This window comes from Oryctolagus cuniculus, chromosome 10 (assembly GCF_051225735.1).
Source record: "Oryctolagus cuniculus isolate XC-2025 breed Fujian yellow rabbit chromosome 10, ASM5122573v1, whole genome shotgun sequence".
Lineage (NCBI taxonomy): Eukaryota > Metazoa > Chordata > Mammalia > Lagomorpha > Leporidae > Oryctolagus > Oryctolagus cuniculus.
In genome coordinates, this window is record NC_142876.1 from 118,526,915 (window position 1) to 118,549,933 (window position 23,019).

Sequence of the window (23,019 nt, forward strand, 5' to 3'; positions counted from 1 at the left end):
CTCTGCCGGGGTGGCCACGCCACCACAGGTGTGCTTAGCCCTCTTCCAGTCCAGGTTCCCTCCCCCCTACCCCATGCAACCTTGGCCCCCCAGCTGTGGGGGTGTCCTGGCCAAAAAGTGGGGGAGCCAGAGCCGCTGTCCAATCAGAGGACTCCCCTAGAAAGTAGGGGACGACTCAGGGACACTTGTGCCCAATGCTCCCCTCTGGGCTGCTGCTGCGCCCCCCCTCCCCGCACCACCGGGACCCCTCCCCTCCAGCCCAGCCCCGGCCCTGCCCTCTCGGCGCCCTTGACGTGCGCTCCTGCTGCTGGGGAGCCGCCAGCCTCGGCTCCGCGCGATCCCACGGGAGGACGGAAACCCGCACACCGCGGCGGCGCGGTGGTTCGGTCCGCCCCGCGCCCCTCCCCGCCCCCGCCCCCTCCCAGGTCGCCTTCGCCGGCGGCGGCAGCGGCTGCGAGAGGCCCGCCCAGCAGCGCCCCCGCCCGCGGCGCCGCGGGATGGTACAGTCTGCAGAGGGAGCGGGCGCGCCGGCCGGCTCCGCGCGGCGCCCGTTGCCGCACCGCGACCTGGGGCTGCCCGCTCGCCGCCGCCGCGCGCCCCCGGAGCTCCGTAAGTACTGGCGGCCCCCGGCACGAGGAAGCGAAAAATAAAAAGCGCCCCGCTCGGCTCTCGCCTGCCTCCCGGACGCATTTTATTTGATTTCGTTGGGCTTTTCCAGCGCCGATGGTGGAGGGGGTGGTAGCCGCGTTTGTTTATCTGGTAGCAGCGGCGGAGGGAGACGTGGAGTAGGGGTCTCTGTGCTGGGGTTGCGGGCACCTCGAGCTGCGGATGCGGGCAGAGGGCCTCGGACGGTCGGTGCTCGGGGTCCCGGGGACGTGCGGGGCAGCCGCGGACTGCAGATGCCACCGGGGACGTTATGCAAGGGCTGGCGAGCCGGCGGCCGCGGGCACGGTTCCCTCTCGCGGAGCTGTGTCCCAGGGAGAGGACGGGGACCAGAGCGCGCCCCCTCCCCCCGGCCCACTCTGGCTGGGATCCCAGGAAAGAGGCTGGGGGAGACCCCCCCATGGAGGGTCCCCAGAATGCAGCGAACCGCCCTTGTGCCGGGACCCCCGCTCAGGCCGGCCGGCGCAGGTGGCGGCGGGGCTGCGTCCCGCCCTCCGTGGCAGGAGAGGGGTAGCCAGGCCATTTTGCAGCAGTCATGCTGGGTGGCGGAGTTGGCACTGCCGCCCGGAAGCCGGCTCCTCCTCGGCCAACCTCGGTGGCCTGGCTGGGCGCTAGGACACCTGGGGCGCCTCCCTGCCCCCGCAGGGTCAAGATCTAGAAATGCAGCCATGGGGCTGGGGACTCCCCGAAGAGGGGCTGCTGCGTGCAGCCACCCTTTGTGGCCGAGTGGCCGGTGCGTGCTGAGGCTGCCCGCTGCTCAGCCTCTGTGGGGAGGGGGTCTTCGCAGCTGGCCTGCCCCATCACACCAGGGCTCTGGGGGTCTTGCCCCCCCTTCCAGGCTCAGCCGGGCTCGACCTTCAGAAGGGTGAGTGAGGGCCAGCCCGCAGGCTCCCCAGCCGCGCCGCGAGGAAGGGGCTCCCGGTGCTCCCGCATTGCTCTCGCTGGGAGGAGGCGGCGCTGACGTTTGGGGCATTGCCAGTCCAGAGAAATTCTGCTTTGACGTGTGCGGTGGGGGAGGCTCCGAGCCAGTCCAGGCCGCGCCTGGGAACTCCGTGGAGCCAGCGGTGCTAGGGAGGGGGCTGCAGGGGGCCGCGGGGGTGGGGAAGGACCTAGGATAGATGCTGGCTGCTGTTACGACCAAGCCAGCTTCACAGCCCCAGTCCTGTGCAGCCAGGGCCGGTACAGGGCCACGGACTCACTCCAGTGCACATGTAGGAACCCAGCCCCCCCCCCCCCCAGAAGTGCCTGGTGCCCGCCCAGATCATATGCATGGGAAATCCTTGGGCCCACACACACAGGTGCCCCAGCACCTGGACACGACAGCTCACATGCACAGCACATGCACCAGCCAGGGAGTGCAGCGTGCCCTCCACACACAGACGCGCACGCATGCAGCAGGCTGCACCCGGTACCCTGCAGGTGCCCCCGGAGTGGAGTGTCCCCGGGTGAATCCCACAGGCTCCGAGGGCCATCCGCGTGCTGGGACCTGCCCAAGGTGAAGGGGGCAACTCTGTAGAGGCTGCAGCTTGCCCCCGCCTTGCTGCCACGCGTGCAGGGGGCTTTGCGGCCCTGGGGTCTGCCCGTGAGGACAGAGGGTCAGTGCATGCCCGCTCTCGGAGGGAAGGCCGCCACGTCCAGGGACCTCACGCTGGCCTCAGCAGGGCTGTCTTGGGATATTGATGTTCTGCGGGGAACCTGCCTAGAGCTGGGAAGGCGGCAGAGCAGGGGTGTGTGGCGCTGCTCCCCGCGGGTCCAGACCACAAGACAGGCAAGCTATGGGGTGGGGGCCTGAGAGTGGGACCTGGGAGGCCCCCAGCAGCCCCCTCTACGTCTTCCCCAGAGCTGGTGCAGAGCTTGAGACGCAGGTCCTGCTGCTCTCCTGCCTTGAGGACCTGGGTAAATAGCAGGAGCCGGCTGGCAGCCCCCACGCTCAGCAGCCGCAGGCGTCGCCCGCCGGGCTGCCTGCCACCCCGCCGGCCCACCGCCCAGGCCACGACGCTGTGTCCAGAGAAGTGCAGTCCCCCACCAAGGTCACACAGCTGGGCCATCCCCACCTCCCCTCCGGGCCCCTCCCCTGCTGCCCTGATTGGAGACTGATTCTAGTTAGGAGCCCAAGAACTTGAGATTTAGGGTTTGGATTTTTTTTTTTTTTTTCAAGACTGCAAGAAAGGACGAAGGCATGTGGGTGCAGGCAGAACCTCCCCGGGCAGCTGTGGCCTGTCCTGGACAGCCAGCCGCGCCCTGCCCCCGCTCCCTGTGGAATTGGCGCCATGTGAGATAGGAGTGTGTGTTCTCAGGTTGCCTCGCCGGGCCCATCTCCAAGAGGGAAACTGAGGTGCAGCCAGGGAAGGGATTGGTCCAAGGTCACACTGTTTCCCTGGAGAGCTGGGATTCCCTGCTGAGCTCCCGCAGGGCCCACGTCCCATGCAGTGGGGCCCAGCTTGCTATCCTGGCTCCGCCCAGGTGTTCCAGTCCAGGCGCCGAGGACAAGCGCCCCGGGCCCAGCTGTGTGACCTTGGGCGCCTGGTCCCCTCTCCTGCGGCCAGCAAGCCCATCCGTGCCCTGCCTTCCCCACAGCTGTCCGAGGAGAACCGTAGGCACTAGAGGGCTGTGTGCAGAGGTGAGGTTGGCCTCAGGGTCCGGAGCCAGAGCCGGAGAGCACCTCGCCACTGTGATTGGCCAACCCAAGGTCGGGAGAGGAAGAAAGGAAGGGACGACCCCGGGCTGGCGTGTCCCCAGCTTTCGTGACCTAAGGATACCTGCAGGGCTCCACCATGGCCTTCGGAAGAGGCACCCCGAGTGTTCACCCCTTTTGCTCTGTACCCCGAGTGTTCACCCCTTTTGCTCTGTACCCGGAGAGCTGAGGGAGTTGGGGAGTGGGCTTAGGGGTGCTCGCAGACTATTGGGGCTGGATGTCCTGTGGCCCCTGCTCCCGCCAGGCAGGGGAGACAAGCCTGTCCAGTCAGTGGCAGAAGGAGGCTGAAAGCCAGGTCTCCTGCCCACCCCTGACCTGGCTGTACCCTGTCCAGCTCAGTCCTGCCCTCCTGGCGGGGGCTCAGCCACCATATGCAAAAGCAGCCCCCCTCGGCAGGCGGCCAGGAGGGCCGTGCTGGGATTGGGTTTGAGGCCTGGGCTGCTGCTGCCCAGCTGTGCGACCTTGGAGAGACATTGCCTCTCTTAACCCTTGCCCTTCCCTCCCCTGGAGCCGAGGCCCTGGAGCAGGGTTTGGGAGGGGGTGGCAGGAAGCAGCTTGGGCACAGGGGAGCTGCAGGGTCCAGGTGGGAGCCCCGTGGTACAGCGCGCGACTCCGCCAAGCTGCCCTCGGCTTCAGAGCTGTGTGGGCACCACACCCACGTGTGTCGTGGGGAGTGGGCCGGCTCCCGAACCCCCATCCCAGCCTGGGGCACGAGCAGCAGTGGGCATGGGAGGCTAGGACACAGCCCAGGACCCCCGTGCCCCTCTCCAAGGCCAGAGCCTTGAACCTGGAAAGACAGAGCAGTTTCTCCTTTGCAGTGGGGCATCAGACAAGGGAGGAGGTCCCTGGACAGAGGTGTTCGGGCCCGGCTTTGCTGCTCGCCGACACCTGGCAACAGCTGGGGTTGAAGGTGCCAGGGTGGGCCTCGGTCCCTCCATCTGTGCAGTGGGGCAATGGCTGTTCCAGTTCTAAGGCTGATGATATGAGGGGCTCATGGGAGAAGGAGCAGGCGTGAGGTGTGGCACTCATGGTGAGACCCCTCCTCTTGGCACAGCAGATGGAAGCTTTCGGGGCAGAATCTGGCTGGACTGAGGGTCCAGTGTGAGTTCGAGACCTGCCTCCAACCCTGAGGAGCCAAGTACCTTTGAGTCAGCCACTTCGCCTCTTGTAGACTCGGTTTGCTGATCCGTAAAATGGGTGCATGCTCCCCAGGGGCTCCCTTCAGGGGACTGCTGGCTAACTATGGTAAACGCATGACTCTTCAGGGGCGCGTCCTGGGGCCCTGCTGCCAGGTGGCCTGCAGAGACACAAGCTGGGACACCTCTGCAGGGTCAGAGTTGCCCAGACGGGAGCCAGGGCCAAAGCCAACAGCAGGGAAAGCAAGGGGGCCAGTGGGGCCGGGGCCAGGGCCGCTCAAGCTGCTGGGGTTTGAGGGACAGTGCCCTCCAGTGCCGGTGACCTTGGGTGAGTCACGTCAGCCCTCTGCTCTCCAAGCGCCGCCTTGGGAGCCAGGCTGGGCCGTGACCCTGCCCCCGATGTTCTCGGTGAGGACCAGCTCTGCAGCCAGGGACACTGGAGGTTGGAAGGAGGGTGACAGAGGCTACAGCTGCCGGTGGCTCCCAGTGGCTGCCATGGCACATGGCCGGGAGCCGGGCAGCTGCCAGCAGCAGTGTTCCTGTCCTCCCTGGCTGAGGGCAGTGGGGGTGCAGGGCTGCGTCCTGGGAGAACCCCACCGTGTGCCTGCATCCTCGTGCCCGCTGGGGCTCGGGGGCTCGAATCTCTCTGTGTCTTCTCAGGGGGACACCAGTTGTTGGGTTTAGGGTCAGGAAGAGCCTTCCGGGGTCACCCCTGCAAAGACCCGTTTCCAGATATGCCCCAGCCTCCAAGGGGGCTTTAAACGCACATCTGGGGGCCCCCGCTCAGCCAGCACAGCCGCTGACACGTGGGTCTCTCCCACGGCGTCTGCCTCGCTGTCACCATTTTCCGTGTAAAGAACCGAGGCCCGGGGAGGTTGGAATCCACCCACTCCCACAGTGAGCGAGGGGCAGAGCTGCGGTGCAGAGCCGGGGCCCTTCCCGCCTTTGTGGAGGTGGCTGGCAGGTGCCCCAAGAGCCTGCGGCAGGAACTCAGCCAGCCCTGAAAGGACCGAGCACCTGCAGTGACCAGCACATGGCCAGGGCGTGGGACCGGCAGTCCCTGCTCACCTGTGCCCCTGGCTGCAAACCTCAGTGTCCTCATCTGGAGGATGGGCACAGCAACCCCACCCCGTGGGCTGATAGCCGCTCTCCACCATCACTGCCCAGAGGCAGCGCGGCCCCTCAAGGCCCTGGTGGATGTCAGTTTCACTGCCGTGTGGGAGGGTAACTGCTCAGCCAGGCGCAGTCCTGGGAAGCGGCTTGGCAGCTGTGTGCGGGTGGCTGAACAGTGAGTGACTTTGCCTCAGTCTGCTCTTCTGTGAAATGGGGGTGACACAGGCACCACCTTCCCAGCTGATGTGAGAGGCTGGTAGAGTCTGGCCCGGGGTGCAGCTCCCCCCCGTAGGATACAGTTGCCGTGTGTGTCCGTGAAGCCGGCCGGTGGAGGCTCCGAGCTGGGTCCCAAACATCCAGCCTCCCTCTCACTACTCCCCGACCGGTCAGGAGCCCCGATGGCTCACCCAGGTTTGCGTTGTATCAGGCGTGAGAAGTCAGCCTTGTAGGCTGCATGCGAGGACCACGCGCCCTCTCTGTGGATTAGGGGCCCCTGGGGGGGTGGGGTCCTGAAGCCCATCCCCCAGAGACGCGGAAGGACAGGGACGGCCATACCCTCCTTGCTGCGTGGGCTTTGCTGAGGTCATGCAGAGGAGACACTTGGCTCCAGGTTTCTTTTTGTGGCGTCCGGACCGAAACCATGATGCCCGTGCTCACCGCCGTGTGCCCTTGGGCCGCGAGCCCTGCTCCTCTGAGCTTAAAAACCGTCTCACAGATGGTGCGTGGCCTGAAACAGCAGACGTGCACAGGGACAAGTGCTGTCCCGTGGTGGCGGCTGTGGCTTCCCCCCAGCCAGGGAGAGGGACGTGGATGCGGTGACCCCGTTTTGGGCCCCGGCGCCCTGCAGCTCAGCGGTGGGGGCGGAGTTTCCCACCTCTCCACGTTTTCTAGGGCTGTCCACTGGATGAATCCAGCCCAGCCCGGCTGTCTCGCTGCTGGCAGTGTCCACGTGGCAGGGGGAGCTAGGCTGTGGGGGTTGTGCAGAGGGTGAGGATCCTGCAGCAGCCTTTTGGGGACATCCCCGGCCTGCTGGGGCCTCCATGCTGGGCGGGAGCCCAGAGCGCTTGTGGAACAATGAGGGCTGGGCTCCTGGCTTCTGGGTCTGCCCCTGTGGGGCCTGCCTTAGCAGTGGGGTAGCATAGTGGTTAGGGACAGGGCCTGGACCCATGCTGCCTGGGCTCAAACCTGAGGTCTCGGCACTGACCAACTGTGTGTCCTGAGTCGTGGCACCTCACTCCCATGAGCCACGAGCGGGAGGACCGCGGTGCCTACCGCACCACGGACAGCAAGGTGCATGCTTGCATGCGTCTGGAGCCCAGTGCTCCTTGCAACTCACCCTGCCTTTCAGTTTTCTCTTAAATTCCAGGGAACTTCAAAAAGTTCTTGGAAAAGTGAAATCCAAAGTTTATTCTGGTGCAAAAAAACAAAAGGGTTTAAAAACCATGCCTAGTCTTCAAAAAGTTCACGGAAAACTCACATTCTGAAAAAAACGACGCGTAGGCCTCACCGTCTTGTGCTCCTACGTTAATTCCACTCTTCCAGACTTTCTGAAGTCCCCTTGTATGGTGGCAGCGTGCGCCCCGGGTGCTGCAACTTGGAGTCACGAATCCCGTAAGGTCAGACAGAGACGGCCTTGTGAGGGCCACCAGGTTGGTGAGAGCGAGCCAAAGGTCCCTGCTGCCGCCCTGGCTCCCGCGGGCTGAGCCCCTCCCAGGGCTGTTGGAGGGCTCAGCAGGTGACGTGTGCGTCCCTGCCCGTGGGCAGCAGGTGTTCAGTAAAGAGCAGTGCAAAGCCAGTGGAAAGATCACAGCACGGGGAGGAATTGGAAGCATGGACTTGGGGGGGGGGGCCCTGCGGGGGGCCCTACCCATCCCCGCCCCCTTGCCGTGTGACCCGATACAGGTTCTGTCCCACCACCTGTGAAGTGGGCGTGATGAGAGCACCCCATTCCGCAGAAGGTGAAGTAAGACTGCAGTGTTGCAGCTGCTCCTTGGGGGAAGTGCAGGCGGTGATGGGTGACCACCCTCTGCCGGGTCTCTTGTGATCCAGTCGACGGGAGCCAGCGTCAGCCCTGGGCTCGGCAGACAGCTGGGCCACGGGGGCCGTGGTGCGTGCTGCCTTTTGCACAGGGTCCCAGAGCAGGCTGCAGCAGCCAGGACCCGACGGCAATGTCCCTGCACTGCCCCACAGTCCTCCTGGCTGTGTCAGCCCACAGCTCTGTGGCTCCTGTGGAGAAGGGAGTCTGTTGTGCCAGAAGCGGCATCTGCCAGATTGGGGCTGTATGAGGTCGTTAGGTCCTCACCAACGCCTGGTTCCCATCTTCTTGCTGGTGTCTGTGCACTTGGCCCCCACAGGGGAAGGGGTGGAACTGAGCCGGGCACCCTGCCCACCAGGGGCCACGCTGAGCAGTCCGGCTCCCCTGGCCTCCAGGTGGCTCCTTGCGGTTGCCAAGGTGGTCCAGCACAGACAGAGTGGACTAGGTGGGGGCCAGGAGACAGAGACCTGGCCAGGGATTCCAGGTGACCTTGCACAAGTCAACCCTCTCTAGGTATCAGTCCCCCCTCGTTGAACCAAGGGCTTTGGGACCAGATGCCCCCTCCACCCCGGTCCCAAGATGAAAAATGTCTGAAATCCGGAGTCGCCCCAGTCCTTGTTGACAGTTGCCCTCACGGGGAGGGGGCGGGGCTGCAGGGAGGGAGCAGGTGTCTGCCTGTGTATCTGGCGCCAGGCTCCCCAGGCACCAGCAGGACAGTGCCCAGGAGAAGGGGGCAGAGGGCGGGAAGCCAGCGGGGCAGCTCCCAGTGCGGCCTCAGCCTGGCCCGTGGGGAGCTGTGCGTCCTGGCTGCACCCTAGACACGACCCCACCTTGGGGCAAGAGAGCAGCCCACGGCCCACAGGTCGGAGTGAGATGGGCGTAGCAAGATGGGCGTGCCCTGCGGGGGCAGTCTTCAGGGGAGGGGCATCCGGAGCGGGTGGTGGGAGGGGGCTGGTGGCGTCCCACGCTGACCCCCGGCCCCAGCGCCTTGTGGGCTGCGAGGCCGCCAGCTCCTGGCGCATCCCAGCCGCTCTGTGCAGGGAGGTGAAGAGCTCTCCGGGCCTCTTCTCAGTCTGTCAGCTCCCGTGACTCACTCAAGCTGACAAGGAGGCCCTTCTCCTCCCACCCCAGCCACCTGGGGCTCTCTCAGCTCACAGCGTCCAGGAGAGGGGCGCGAGGGAAATCAGTAAAGCCAATATTGGTGAAGTCGGTGGCGTGTGCCGGGCTCAGCGCCAGCGCGGAAACACCGCAGCTCCACGGTGCTCGCGGGGGGCACAGGCAGCCGGGCACGCGTGGTCGCTGAGCGCAGGTGCGTAGCTGGGCCCTCGGCCGGGCCTGCCCGTCACACTCCCGGGACCCGCGGGGCCTGCGCTCGCTCGTGTGTGGTGAGGAGTCGGCGGTCTGGTCACCCCTTTTTCAGGTGTGACCCTAAATGCTTGGGGCCAGCGCTCTTGCTGGCCGTGTCTCTGCCATCCAAGGGACCCAACTCTGCCTGCTGGGGCAGGGCATAGGAGCTGAAGGGGGCGCCAGCTGGCCCGGCCCTGGGCCCTGGGCAGTAGGACCCGGCCCCCAGGCCCCGCCCCAGCGCTGACCCCGTAGTGAGAATGGCTGCCATTGGCTGAGCGCCTTCTGGGCTGGCCCCGTGGCTCCCAAGCTCCTTCACCCCACAGCTGCCATGGGGGCCGCTACCAGGAGCCACGTGGTGGTCTCAGTGAAGCTGGGAGGGGCAGAGCTGCGGGACCCCGAGCCCCAGCTCATCCCTGCTCCACCCTGTGCGCCGGACCCAAGGGGAGACAGGGACCCAGAGCACAGTTGCTAAGGCTGCAGGGCAGCAGCGGCCCAGCCCTCAGTCCCTGGTACCGGCCGCTCCCAGCCCTCCAGGAGAAGGGGCGGGACCTCGCGGCAGACGGCTGGCGGGAACAGAGCGAGCGGCCTGTGTCCCCAGCACAGTGGCCGCTTCAGGCTGGCCTGGAGGCTGCCTCTTCCACAGCAGCCCGCCCGGGGCGCAGAGTCCTTGCTCCCACCCCCAACCCCCAGGAGACGCGGGTGCCACTGAGAGAGCCCGGGGCGGATGGAGGCGGGGCAGAGCCAGCCCTCATTTCCTGAGTGGCATCCCTAGGGGTGGCGGCTGCTTTCTGGCCTCAGTTTGTCACCTCTGGAGTGGGGGAGGCGGCCACAGCTGCCGCGGGAGGCCTGGGGCTGTTGCGCTCATCCTGCCCACCGTGCCTAGGCCCCCAGCCACACGGGATCAGCAGGAGGGTGGCGTGGGTGTGGCCACTGAATGTCCTTTGAGGGGCTGTTGTGGTGTCTGTGGGGCCTCCTGGGCTTTCTGTGCCAGGGGAGCATGAACCCCAGGTTGTCACCTCCTAGGAGGGGGTGGCCAGAGCCTGAGGGCCTGAGCTTGGGGCCCCAGCACTGACCTTGAGCCGTGACTTAGCCCCTCGGTGCCTCAGTATGTCCGCCTGGGAAGCGGGGTGCCTGGGAGCGCCCACGTCCCAGAGTGCTGTGCGGGTGAGAGGAGTGCAGGGCAGAGCCCCAGAATCACTGTTGGAGGGCAGGGACCCGCGCCCCTCTCCCGGTCTCACCCCAGCCGCCTCCTCGGCCCCCGTGGCCAGTGCTGGCCAAAGTCTCCTGCTGCCCGCTCCAGCCTCCCACCTGTGCCCCGTCTTCGCTGGCCGTCCACACCCGCAGTCAGCGCACATCAAATCTCCTGGTGCCACGTGCAGTGGGGCACTGCTGCTCTAACCCTTCCCCTGCCTTCGAGCCTAGGCTGGGCCCCTCCCGGGTGCCTCCGAGCACCGCCTCCCGGGGAGCCCTCCTGCCCCTCCCTCTGTCGGCAGCACCCCCAGCCACACAGTTTGTTCCTTCCAGTTTCGTTGGAACACCGCTTCTGGAATGAGCTCGTGTTGAGTGAACAAAGGGCCCGCGCTGGTCCCCCAATCCTCTCTCGTCCCTGCCAAACAGTACTCATCCAGGGCCAGTGTTTCTGCTTAAAACTCAGCCTTCCTCCTGGGTTGCCTGGGACCACACACTGACTGCTTTCCGCAGCCTGTGAGCCCCTTACCGCACCCCTTCTGGCCTCGGACCCCAGGCCCTTTGTACGTGCTGCTTCTCCATCCTTGTCCTCCTGTGGGCATGCAGGCTCATGCTCATCTGCTAAGCTGCGTGTCCTGGGGTGGCCATCTCCCATCTCCCGAGAGAGGCTCCCACCCAGCTGCCGGCTCTTCCGTGGCTTCCATCTCAGCAGCGTCGCCGTTCTCTGCCCCTGCTGGGTGTCTGGCTCCCCACGGGACAGCTGGGACAGGAAGCCTCCCTGTCCTCATCACCACTGCTTCCAGGAGCCTGGGGCAGGAGGAGGAGCTCAGCCGACGTTTGTGGAATGAATGAATGAACGAATGAATGAGTTGGCCGGGGCCAGAGAGGCGGCGATGGGGAGGCAAACAGCTGGCCGTCTTCTCCCACAGGGGCCATGTCCTGAGAGATGTCTTTGAAAGCCATTCTGAGTGGCAGCCGCGGCCACGTTCAGGTTCTGGCTCATCTTTGTTGGGGCCACTGTGAGCGGGGGCCCAGGACCCCTCCAGCTCAGCCGCCTACCTTCTGGGAGACACTGAGCCTTCCCAGTGTGGGGGGCAGGGCCCTGGAGGAGGGTGCCATCCCCGCCTCCTGTGTGCACAGCCTAGCCGGGGCCCACACAGAGATGAGCAGCTGCAGTAGGGGGTAGGGGGAGCTGGGGAGGCGCCTTTTGGGCTGGGGGCTGGGGCTGCGGGAGGCCTCCCGCTCGTCCCGTTCTCTGTGGTGGCCCTGTTGGCAGTGGCTCCACAGGGTCCTCTCTCAGTGTGAAGAGAACTTGACCACAGGTTCGGGGCCACGGCTGTGGCTGATGATCCGGCCCACGCCAAGCCCCAGGGAGCCCGGTGCCTATCCCGTGATGCCCACCTGCCCCCCGCCAGCTTCCTCCCCCAGCAGAGCACCCTGGAGCCACCACTTGCTGCATCCCCAAGTCGCAAGGTGGCCGGAAAAGAAACCAGGTGGCAGCAGCTTGGAAAACCCTGCTTTCCTTTTTAAAGCTCAGTCGTCCGAGTTACAGAAATAGCAGCCGCTATTTCTCAGCCTCAGACGGCCGCCGAGGACCTGCGGCAGCAGGGTTGGGTGTTCTCGTCCCCACGTCCCTCAGAGCCCCGGGTGCCGTCCACCCTGGGGACACCTGCTTCTGCCATGTTTCACAGCCCTGAGGCCCACCAGCCTTTGTTTGCTCACTTAGCATGGTATCCTGACGGCTCAGAGTGACAAGTGGCCAGGTCAGTATGGATGACAGGAGCTTGGGAGCCACCAGGCCTCATGGTGGCCAGCTGGGATGCACCCCCCCGTGCCTCCCCATGGGGGTAAGGAGCAGACACTCGTGCAGTGCTCAGCCTGGCCTGGCGCTGTGCGGATGCCCGGCTCAGCTATGGCATCCAAGGGTGGGGCGCCCTCGAAGGATGCATGTTGCTGCCCGCCCGCCGCGGCCGGAGCGAGTGCAGGGAGTCTGGGCCAGGGTCTAAAGGTCATTTACAAGCAGCCACACGTGAGCAGGGGCAGGAGGAGCGCCAGGAAAGGGGCTCGGAGGTCAGAAGAGCAGCGGCACAGCAGGCATAGCTAGTAAACATCAGAGGCTCCCGCTGCAGGGCAGAGCCGTGGAGCGGCCCCAGGCCCAGCCGCTGCCCGGTGCGGGGGCCCCCGGAAAGCCGCACGCGGCTCTGGCTGCAGCCCCTGAGCGCCGGCCCCGTCGCGTCGCTCAGCCTTTCTGAGCGTGCCTCTCCAGGCTTCACTTCCGTGGCTGAGAGCACGCTCAGCGTCCGTCTCTCCACGTCCAGTCCCGAGCCAGGGTTTCGCTCTTCTTTACGGCTGAATACTATTCCCTTATGTGGAAAACCCTGTCCTGTGTGTCCGTTCGCCCCACAGTGCCCGCCGAGGTTGATTCTGTCTTGTGGCTGTTGGAAGTCAGCTGCGGTGGCCATGTGCGTGCGGGGCTCTCAGGTGTGCCGGCTCCAAATCCTCCACGTGTGGACCCGGAAGCACAGCCGCTGGCACGCAGAGCTGGTCACGTTTGGTTTTCTGAGGCGCCTCCAAGGCCAGAGCTGAAGTGAGGACGATGGCTCCTGGGAGAGGGGACAGGGGGCCACGAGGAGGGCGGGTCAAGGGGACCAGACACAGGTGGAGGTGGTAGATGGTAGCTACCACACAGTTGGCAGCTTCAGGTCACACCCCGGGGAGGAGCCGAGGAACGGAGCCTGGGCCAGGAGGGTGCTGGTCTGTGCACAAGGCGTGCGTGTTAGCCCAGCATTCTGCAAGACAGGGTAAGCTAGTGCCGCCGGCGGACCGGGTGTTCCTGCCGTATCTCGCTCCGCGTGCCCTGTGGCGTCGCTGCTCCATTGCACGGGTGAGAAAGCCGAGGCTCACTGACGCACAGCCGCCCACTGCAGGGCGCTCAGCCGGCCCACTCCAGAACGCCCGGCTTGGCGGCAAAGGTGGAGGCTGCCCTGGGTGCCGGATGCCTGTCTAGCAGAGCCGCAGCCATTGCAGGCAAGGGCAGGCAGGAGCCGGGTGGAGGCCAGGCCCGGTGTTGGGGTACCAGGAAGGCCTCCCAAAGGGCAGCAGTAAGAGAAGTAAGAGGGCTCCAGCAGAAGTGGGCGGGAAGTGGGAGGGTGCCCCAAGCCCAGGCCAGCAGTGGGCGTGCAGGGCGGTGGGCCCAGGTAGGGGCACTGGGCGCCCCCCAGGGAGGTCATCAGCTGAGCGCAGGGCTGCGCGTGGGACGGGACCCAGCCGGGAGTGAGGTGACCCTATGCCCTTACGACACCCCTGTTGCCCCAGGAGGGTCGCGGCTGGAGGGACAAGGCCGCACAGGGCAGATGGGAGACTGATGGGCTCGGGGACCAATAGGAGGCAGGGAAGGGGAGGCCTGGCTGTGTAATGAGGATGGACCCTGGCAGAACAGTCCTTCCTAGAGGGCGGGGAGATCTGTGATCGACCCCCACATTCCAGCTGGGACCCACTGTGTGCCGTACTGCATTCAGCAGGCAGCGCCCTGCCCCATGGCACCTGCTGGTACCTGCCGTCCCGTGAGTGGGGACTGACCCTAAACAAAGACACAGAGCGTGGAGTGGAGCAAGCATGGGACACAGGAGGAGAGGGCTGTTTGCGGTCTGTGGCTCACAAGCTTCGTGAGCAGGGGACTTGGGGCGGAGACCGCGTCAGCAGCGTGAGTTCCAGTGAGAAAGGCCACACGCAGTGCTGAGGAGGAGCGCGTGGGTGTGGGGTGCAGGCGAGCGAGCTGAACCTGGAGGGGAGCACGGTGGGGCCAGGAGCGCGTGGGGGCCCTGGGCTGGCCTTGCTGTGGAGCACGGTGCAGAGGAACTGACCTATCTCGGGCCATGGGCCTGAAAGACTGTGGGAGGCAGGAGGCTGGCAGGGGAAAGATGGTGGCTCGGTCCAGGGCGGAGCCTGTGGGCTGGTGAGCCGGGAGCCCGTTGCGGGTTCGTGGGGAAAGCGGCGAGGCGGATCTGGCAGATGCACATTGGGTGGGGTGGGTTCATCTGAAGTGGCAGTGCATCGTCTGCAGCCTATGTGGGTGGACTGGGTCGGTGGAGGGAGGAACGGAGGGATGGGTGGGTGGGTGGAGGGGTGCAGAGTCGTGGAGAGACGGGGAAAGGAAAGGAACCAGACCTTGAATGCCAGAGCAAGAACTCCCGACTTCCTCAGAGGCAGTGAGAGCCGTGGCAGGCTGAGAGGGCATTGGAGGGGCTCTCACATCGTGGCCTTGGGTTGTCCCTGGCACCACAGCCCCCAGCTGGTGACTGCAGTAGACCCTGGCCAGCCCTGGTTGCCGCTGTCTGCCCCCCACCTCATTCGTTGAGTCATTACCGAGATTTCACTGAGCACCACCTCCGACCGTCGGTGCTGGGCAAACAGTGAGGATCAAGTTGTGGGCCCCGCGCCCAGGGCCACAGAACCAGACACACTGAGTGGGGAGGGTGCTCTCTGTCATGCAGGGAAGTTAACTTCCTGCAGCCTCCGTGCAGGCCTCCGGCCACCAGGCAGGCCCTGGGGACCCCAGCCCGGGACCTCCTGCCCCGCCCACTTCCTCCTCACAAGACGTTTTCTCATTGGGAGTTTGAGTTCTCTGGTTTCTCCCGGGGCTTGGGTGATGCATGCATGCATGTCCGTGTGTGTGTGTGTGTGTGTGTGTGTGTGTGTGAGAGAGAGTGTGTGTGTGTGTGTGCGCGCACACTAGGGATGCCAGTGGGGTTCCCGGGGAGACCCTTTCCCAGCTGCCTCCTGGCCATGACTTGGGGGTTCGGGAGACTGGAGGTCAGAGCTGACGCCCCTGCAGTCGGGAGGAGGCGGGCTCGGAGAGGTCCCGCAGTGGGCAGATGCCAGCAAGCTGGCCGTCCCCTGGGGGAGGGCCATGAGCAGCCCTAGCGGCTGTCCTGGCTGCAGTGGGCCCGTGCGGTGGTGTCTCTGAGGCAGTATTTGGAAGCCAGCCAGCGGGCCTTTGCCACCACCATGGAAATTTCCGGCAGTGGAATTACTCCTGCGGCCCAGCGCTCACCCACTTGTTTATGAAAAACAGCTCCTTGGTGGCCGGGCCGGGGACAGAGCGGCCAAGATCCCAGAACGCAGCCTGCGAGAGCTCCCCCATGAGACACTCCCACACAGATCCCTGATGGCACCCATGGGATCCCGGGCTGGAAATCTGGGTCTCAGCTGGGGGCCGCAAGCTAGGACAATCGTGGGCGTGATTGACTTCTGCCTAAGACCTGGAGGCCAGGTGGGCACAGGCCAGGCCCTGTGCGTTGGTGACACTCAGAAACACTGCGTAGGTGTGGGATGGGCTGACAGGCAGGCTGGAGGGCGGGAGAGAGGGCGTGACCTCGGCCAGGTGGCTCCTGTGCTGTGCGGCTCCCCTGTGTGTGAGATAGGGAACCGCACCAGGCCATCTGGCTGAGACCCATCACATGTGCGTGCGTGGCTTTGAATGGCCTCATGGCCTCTTGTCCCCTCCCTGCGCACCCCAGGGAGGCCAGCAGAGCAGGTGGCAGGTGCTCTTTGGAGGCTCAGAATCCTGACTGTGCCACTGATGTGCTGGAACTGGCTTGGGCGGGCGACTCCACCTCCCTGGGCCTCAGTGCCCGCCCCCCCACCCCCCATGGCCTGGGGAAAGGAAAGTAGTGGCTGCAAAGGATGGTGGCCAAGGCCAAGGCCAGGTGGGAGGGCTCCTACACGTGAGCAGGGCCCAGGTAGACCCCCCCTGAGAAGCAGCTGTCACTCACGAGGTTCTCTGGGGCCACACAGGTCAGCGGAGTGGCCCGCGGGCTCTGGACCTCCCACCCCAGGACACGCGTCTAGCTCCCCCTCCCCATCAACCTGGCCAAGAACGTGCTGCCCTCAGGCCTGCTGTGACCCACCTGGAGGGCCAGGTGTGGGTGGGCGTCACCTGACCCAGATGTAGGCGCCAGGGGCCAGGGCTCAGTGGGAGGAGCAGAGGCAGCAGACATGGAGAAGTGGCTTCTGGAATGTGGCAGAGCTGGGTTCCGTCTTGTTCCCTGGGCCCTCCCTGTGGGACACTGACAGAGGTGTCCGTGCCTCAGGCTCCCCATCTGTAAAATGGGTTACCTGTGAGGATGAGCAGGACCCGTGTTACCTGTGGTCATTCACCGTGCACTGAGAGCCGAGAGGTCACCGCGCCGGCCACTCTGGGCACTGGGATTCCACAGAAAACAGAACAGCCCCTGGTTGGCCTGGCTGCCCCTGGTGTTGCCGGGAGCCCTCCCGTCTCCATCTCAGCCCTCACAGAGGCTGCAGCTGAGCGGAGACAGAGAGAGGCGAGCATGGAGCGTGCCAGCTGGAGATAGTTACTTTAGAAAGGGTGCAGATTCGGGATGGAGGGCGATACGGAGGCTGGTGGCTTTCTGTGGGATGATCAGGGTGGGCCACCTAGAGGAGGTGGCGTGTGGCGAGGGGCTGAGGCACAGACCTGTGGGGAGGGGGCACCCCACACAGAGGGTGCTGCCTGGGCAAGAGCCGCGGTGAGAATGCCCAGACTGGAGGAGAAGCAGGAAGGGAGGGGTGGGGCTGGCGGCCGGCTGGAATCACTGGATCTTGCGTCAGAACCGCAGAGTGGAAATGCGCGCCGGCCCAGGTCTTGGCTCACTGAAGACGGGTGGGCGTGGCTTCAGGTGGTCATGTGTCCTGGTGCTCCACAGAGATCCCCCTGCTTCCCAGAGCTGCCCGAATCTGTGTTGTCCTCAGATAGGCACCTGCAGCCCCAGGCGGACTCCTGCCCTCCACAGCTAAGCTGGGGCAAAGGCGGTGGCAGCAGGAGCGGGGAGGGCCCACAGGGCTGGAGCTCCCAGAACCCGGAACAGCGTGGCAGGCAGAGGGAATGGAAGGCATGAGCTGTGGGAAGAGGGGTGCTGGGGAGTGAGAAGTCCCGTGGGCCTTTGCGGGTCCCATCAGGGCGTTTGTCCTCCTCAGGGCCAGGAGCAGGGGGCCGCGTCAGGAGATGCGTCACGGCGGGGAAAGCAGCGGGATGTGGGTGGTGGGCGGGACGATGGCGCGAGTGGCCCCTGTGTGTAAGCAGCCATCGGGAGATACGCAAGGCCTCGGTGGCAGCACGAGCCCCAGGCAGGCTGAGGGTGGGGACAGACCCTGGATCCCTACCTCACAGCACATGCAAAGTGGAACCGAGACAGAGGCGGCGTAGGGGAAGCGCTTCATAACCTTGGACTTGACAATGACTTCCTGTCTGTGACACCAAAAGCAGACAAAAGTAAAGCACAGGTTGGACTTCGTCAGAATTAAAAACTCCTGTGCACAGCGTGAGAAAGACAGCCCCCAGAGTGGGAGAGAATACGGCGCTGAGCTGAGAGGGGTGGGCACCGGGGATACAGGCAGCACCCAGAAACTGATGCTGACCCCGATCAGGAGTGAGCAGAGGCCTTGCACAGATCTCGCTCCAGAAGAGACGGCTCCTCACCGGTCACCGGTCACCAGGGGCGGGCGACGGGGCAGCCCCTCGTGTCCATCAGGGTGGCTGCCACTAAACTGAAAACAGGTTTTTGCCAGCGGCTGGGGGCTCCTCAAGGAGCTACTCGTGGCTTCCCATTCAGTCCGGCAGCTCCACCTGTGAATGTCCCGGCAGAGAACTGAGGACACGCAGATACCTGCTCGCCGGCCTTTGCAGCGGCCGAAAGGCAGGTACAGCCCAAGCGTGCGTCCATGGACAAGTTAACAAAAAGACAGGGTCCACGCTCGATGGCATGTTGGGGGCAGCCCTGACAGCAAGCCCGGGGAAGGGCGTGGGAGAGGCCCAGCCTACCCGATGCCGCGTCCAGGAAGCACCTGACCTGGGGGTGTACAGAACGGGAGGTGGTGTTGAAGGGGCTCATGGTGTCAGTTTAGGGAGGTGAGAAAGTTCCGGAGAGGTCCATGGCTGTGCAAGCCCCCGTGTGTGCCAGGACCACCGCACCGTTCACAGACAAGGGGTGCTGGCAGTCGAATGTGTGCTGTGCAGGTGCCGCCGTGTCAGAAAGCAAAGTGAACGGCAAATACAGAGAAGATCCCTAGACCTAAGTGTGTGCCCGGCGCCAGCACAGCTCGGGGAGGACGCGGGGCGGGCGGGAAGGCGGTGCTCAGGGCACACCAACCCCAGAAGCAGAGCCGACACCCAGGGCGTGGCAGCTGCCGCTGGTGTGAAGGGTGGGGGCGCCGGGGAGGTGCAGGGCAGGAGGGGGCTGGGCAGGGTCCAGTCTGTTGTCTGGGGCCTGCCTTTGGGCACCGTCGCCTGACCCATCCGCCTGACCAGGTGACTCAGAGTGGTTGTCACCATGCGTGTGAGTGTGGAAGTCCCAGCAGATGGGCCCTGAGCCTTTTCCCAAGGTGCCTGCTCCGAGGGGGCCCAGCACCCCCAGGCGGCCTCCAGTGGGCTGGGGCCGAGACCTCTCCGCTTCCTCTGTGACCAGCCGCGAGGCCGTCGCTCACTCCCTCGGGGCAGCTACAATGTGCTGGCCTCTAAGCCCGAGGCTGAACCACGATGGTTAAGGGAACTCTCAGCGAGTGCCCCGTCCGCCTTGGCTCCCCTTGCCACCAGGGCGGGGAGTTGGTGGCTGTGGGACTTTGTGGCCACACAGTTGCTGTCAGCCGGGGAGGCCCCACAGGGAAGGGGGTGACCTGGGTCCCTGGGCTGCACCTGGCCCTGCCCTGCAGGTCTGCATTGCGGCCTTAGTGGGTGAGAGACCCGGGCCTCCTTGGGGAAGCCGGGGAAGCCAATGCGGTCCCCTGGAGGAGGACAGGCTTTGCAGAGGACAGTGGCCGCTCTGTGGCCCTCATCTCCATGGGACAGCACCGAGGTCACCCCAGGTGCTGCCCTGCCTCACCCTCCAGTTACCCTCCACAGGGCCGAGGTTGTGCCAGCTCCCCAGGTAGGGAAACAAGCTCACAGGCAACCCAGGCGCCTGCCTAGGCACAGCTGGGCCTGGGCGGGGGCGGGGGGGGGTGATTCTCCCTCACCACCACCAGGAGTGGTCAGGGGTTCCCGCCCACTCCCAGGTTCTCAGAAGAGGGTAGAAGGCCCTGCAGGCACAGCGTTTGTCTGGCTCACCCCCGAGTCCCCAGCGCCCCGGGGTCCAGAAGGAACCCCCTGGAGGGCCAGGCAAGAGAACACTCAGCCCTCAGCTGTGCCAGCTCCGAGCCTCCGTGTCCCCGTCCACACAAAGGGAACGGCCGCGTTCCTCCCGCGGAGCAGGGCGCACAGGAGCCTACGCACAGCTGTGCCTGTCCCCTGCAGAGAGGGTGAGGCAGCCAGGCTGTAGCAACGCAATGACCTGGCCAAGGCCGTGTGGACGTCACAGCTGGACTCAGAGCCCGGGGCCTGTGCCCTTGACCGAGTGTGTGCTGAGTGACGCTGATCAGGTGCTGCCCTGCCCATTGGCAGGGGCTGGGGTGGAGGGCAGCTTTCACAGGAGCCCTGCAGGACCCCGCCGCCAAGGCAGCCTACGTGCCCCCCATGCCGCAGGCTTGCGCCGGGCACTCAGGGTGGTCATGAGGATGAGCTTGGTTGCTCTTTCCCCCATGCCTCTCCCCCGTCCCTCCTGCCTTCTCCTGCGGTGCCAGTGGGAAGCCCAGCAGGTGCTCAGTAGGCGGTGAAGACGTGGAACGTTGTTCTGAGGGCAGGGACCCACGGGGGGCTTGTGAACTGGGAACTCCTTGAGCCTGGCCATGTGGCCATGCAGCCCTCTCCCTGTCCTCCCCCTCTGACGCTGGACTCAGCCCTGGGCCTCTGCTGAGCTCACTCCTGAGATGGCGTCACACTGTGATGGCGTCGCGCTGTGGTGGCTTCACCCTGTCCCTGGAGCTCTGTCTGTGAGCTCCTGGTCCACACATCCGAGTCTTCAGCCAGGCGGCTGTGCTCCCGACTCGTGCTCCAGTTAACAAGTCCAGGGTGGGATTCTGATCCCAGCCACCCATGGCGGTAACAGCCGTGACGTAGGCACAGCTCCGATCTTCCGCCTGCTGGCCCCTGGCTTATCATCACCTGGGCCCTCCTCACTGGCCTCCACCCGCTGCTACCCCTGCAGACTGTCCCCTCGCCTGGGTGACAACGTGGCCTCCTCACCGCCCCTATTCTCTTGATCCCACTCCCAAGAGCGGTGGATCTTCGAACAAAGAGAGAGAAAGGAAAGTGGGCTCGCTGCCCCTCCACCCACATCCCCTTGCAGCAGAATGGAGTCCTCCCCCTCCCCGGCTCCCCTCGCCTCTCCCCTGCATGCAGGCAGGCTGCCCTCGACAGCCCTCCTTGGATTATTGCAAGCAGGCCCTGCTCCTGCCTGCCTTGGAGTCGCAGCCTGTGCTGTTCCCTCTGCCTGAGCCAGCTCCCAGCATGCAGGGCCCTGGCGGCTCAGCAGGTGGGCCTGGCCTGCGGGCGTGCTCTTAAAGAACTGGTGAGTTAGTGACCCAGAGGGCAGGCAGGAGAGAGAGTCAGAGAGCAGGGGACCGGGCAGAAAGAACGGGAGCTGCAAGGATAAGAACAGACAAGGACGCCAGGCGGGAGGCTAGGGTTTGATCCTAGGGGCACTGGGCAGCCACAGAAGGTTCTTGAGCAGCAAGTGGACGTAGGTGAGCCGGGTGGCCGAGAGGGTCCGCTGTGAAACCCACATGCAATGAAGTCTACGCAGCAGGCTCCCGTGCTGTGCAGTGAGCTCCGTGTGTCAGGAGCGCTTCGCAGCCCGTGCTGCCACCCTGGGGTCCTCTGTGTGGTCTGGTCAGGCTGCACGTGTCACATGTGGTGCTCGGTGCTGGGGACACGGGATCTGTCCTGGAATGCAGTCTGATGGAGGCGGCGGGTGGGTCTCTGAGCTGAAGCGTCAAGCCCAGCAGAGAATTTATTCTGAGACGGCCGAGGGGGCTCCCGGAGAAGTGGCGCTGGCTCCCGGGAAAGCGGTTTCCTTGAGAGCATGTTGAGTCAGCAGCTGCTGGCCGTGGTGAAGGGAGAGGGGTGTGTCCTGCCGCTCCACTCCCAGAGTAACCCCGATCTGAGGACGGAGGCCCCGCGGGTTCCAGCCACCTGGGGCAGGAGGGCGCAGCGCCCTCTGTGGGGTCACGGGCCGTCTGCATTTCAGCTGAGGGGCCACAGATCAGATCGACAGGTGGCGGGAGACCCCTCTGGCCCTCCCCTCCCCTGCCTACGTCTCTCTGGGCTCCATCTTCAGGCCCATCCCTGGGCCTGTCCCTGCGTCCCTCCCTCCCTCCCTCTCTCCCTCTCTCCCCGCCTCCCTGAGTCCCCAGAGCTCCTGGGGAGTCTCCGTCTGTTTCTCCCTCCTCTCACTCCCTCCCCTTCTCTCCCACCCCAGCCTCCCAGCTTCTCCTCTGCCTTCCACGCCTTCCTCCTCTCTATCCTGCTCTCGCCCTCCTCCCTCCCCTGCTCCCTTCCCCCCCACTACCCCACCTCCTCATCCCCTCCCTCCTCCCCCAGCCACTCCTCCCACTCCTCCCTCCCCTGCTCCCTTCCCCCCCACTACCCACCTCCTCATCCCCTCCCTCCTCCCCCAGCCACTCCTCCCACTCCTCCCTCCCCTGCTCCCTTCCCCCCCACTACCCCACCTCCTCATCCCCTCCCTCCTCCCCCAGCCACTCCTCCCACTTTTCCCTCCCCTGCTCCCTTCCCCCCCACTACCCACCTCCTCATCCCCTCCCTCCTCCCCCAGCCACTCCTCCCACTCCTCCCTCCCCTGCTCCCTTCCCCCCCACTACCCCACCTCCTCATCCCCTCCCTCCTCCCCCAGCCACTCCTCCCACTCCTCCCTCCCCTGCTACCTTCCCCCCCACTACCCCACCTCCCCATTCCCTCCCTCCTCCCCCAGCCACTCCTCCCACTCCTCCCTTCCCTGCTCCCTTCCCCCCCACTACCCCACCTCCCCATTCCCTCCCTCCTCCCCCAGCCACTCCTCCCGCTCCCTCCTCCCCTCCCCCTCCCCACCGTCCACACAGGCTCCAAGGGCCCCAGGGCTCAGTCTCCTGCCCCTACTTGCCCAGAACTCAGGGAGGAGGGTGGGAGCATGGGGGAGGGGTCCTGCAGCTTTCCCACCCCTCACCCTCTCCTCCCAGCAGGGGGTGGGACGTGCCCGGGGCTTCCCCAGGCAGGTGGGAGCACAGAACAGCTGTCCTGAGAACGGCCACCCCAGGGCCCCAGGCCTGTCCTCTACCCCTTCAGCTGTCCCTCTGAGGCCGGGCCCGTCCCTTCTGGGCCGCCGCCGGGTCCCCAGGTCAGTATCCGATGTGCTGTCGGCATGGCAACCTGCGTGTCCTGTGCACTGGAGGCTCAGGTTGCGAGCAGTGGGGGCAGGGGGGCCAGGGGAGGCCAGAGGCCCGGAAGCCAGCGTCAGGGCTCCCTGCTGGGATTGGCTGGCTCTGGGGGACAGGGGAGCGGGGTCCTTGCCCACCGGAACCCTCACCTTGCTGGGGGAGGATGAGGCAGAGGTACCTGAGCCTGGCAGGGGGGCCCAGCCCAGCACTCAGTGACTCAGCCCGGGCCTTGAAGCCAGAGGCGCTCCTGCTCACCTCCTGTCGGGGTCAGCCTGGGCCCCCCAACCCCCTGATCCCCACATTGCCCTCGCCTCCATGCCTGGGTCTGAGGGTATGAGTCCGCCAGCTGTCAGCAGGGCCCCTACTGAAGTTCTTCCTGGCCCCTGGGGGCAGTGTGGGGCCAGGTGCCGCCTGCTGACCTCAGAGCCGCGCTGACCTGGGTCTCCCACTGGCCTCTGCCCTTCACCTGCTGCTCAGTGCCTCTGAGCCTCAGTTTCCCCATCTACGAAATGGGCATGGGAACAGTGCCAGCACCTCCC

The 23,019-nt window shown here is 65.5% G+C and overlaps 1 protein-coding gene across 7 annotated transcripts in view; it reads left to right on the forward strand.

Moving 5' to 3' along the window:
• Nucleotides 1-450: 450 nt before the first annotated feature.
• ATP2B2 (ATPase plasma membrane Ca2+ transporting 2) overlaps nucleotides 451-23,019 on the forward strand; it is a 135,373-nt gene continuing 112,804 nt past the window's right edge. For all 7 annotated transcript variants that reach the window (XM_089305639.1, XM_051831903.3, XM_051831898.3 and 4 more), the window contains exon 1: nucleotides 451-609. The gene's annotated coding sequence lies outside the window, so the exon portion shown is untranslated. The remainder of the gene's footprint in view (nucleotides 610-23,019) is intronic.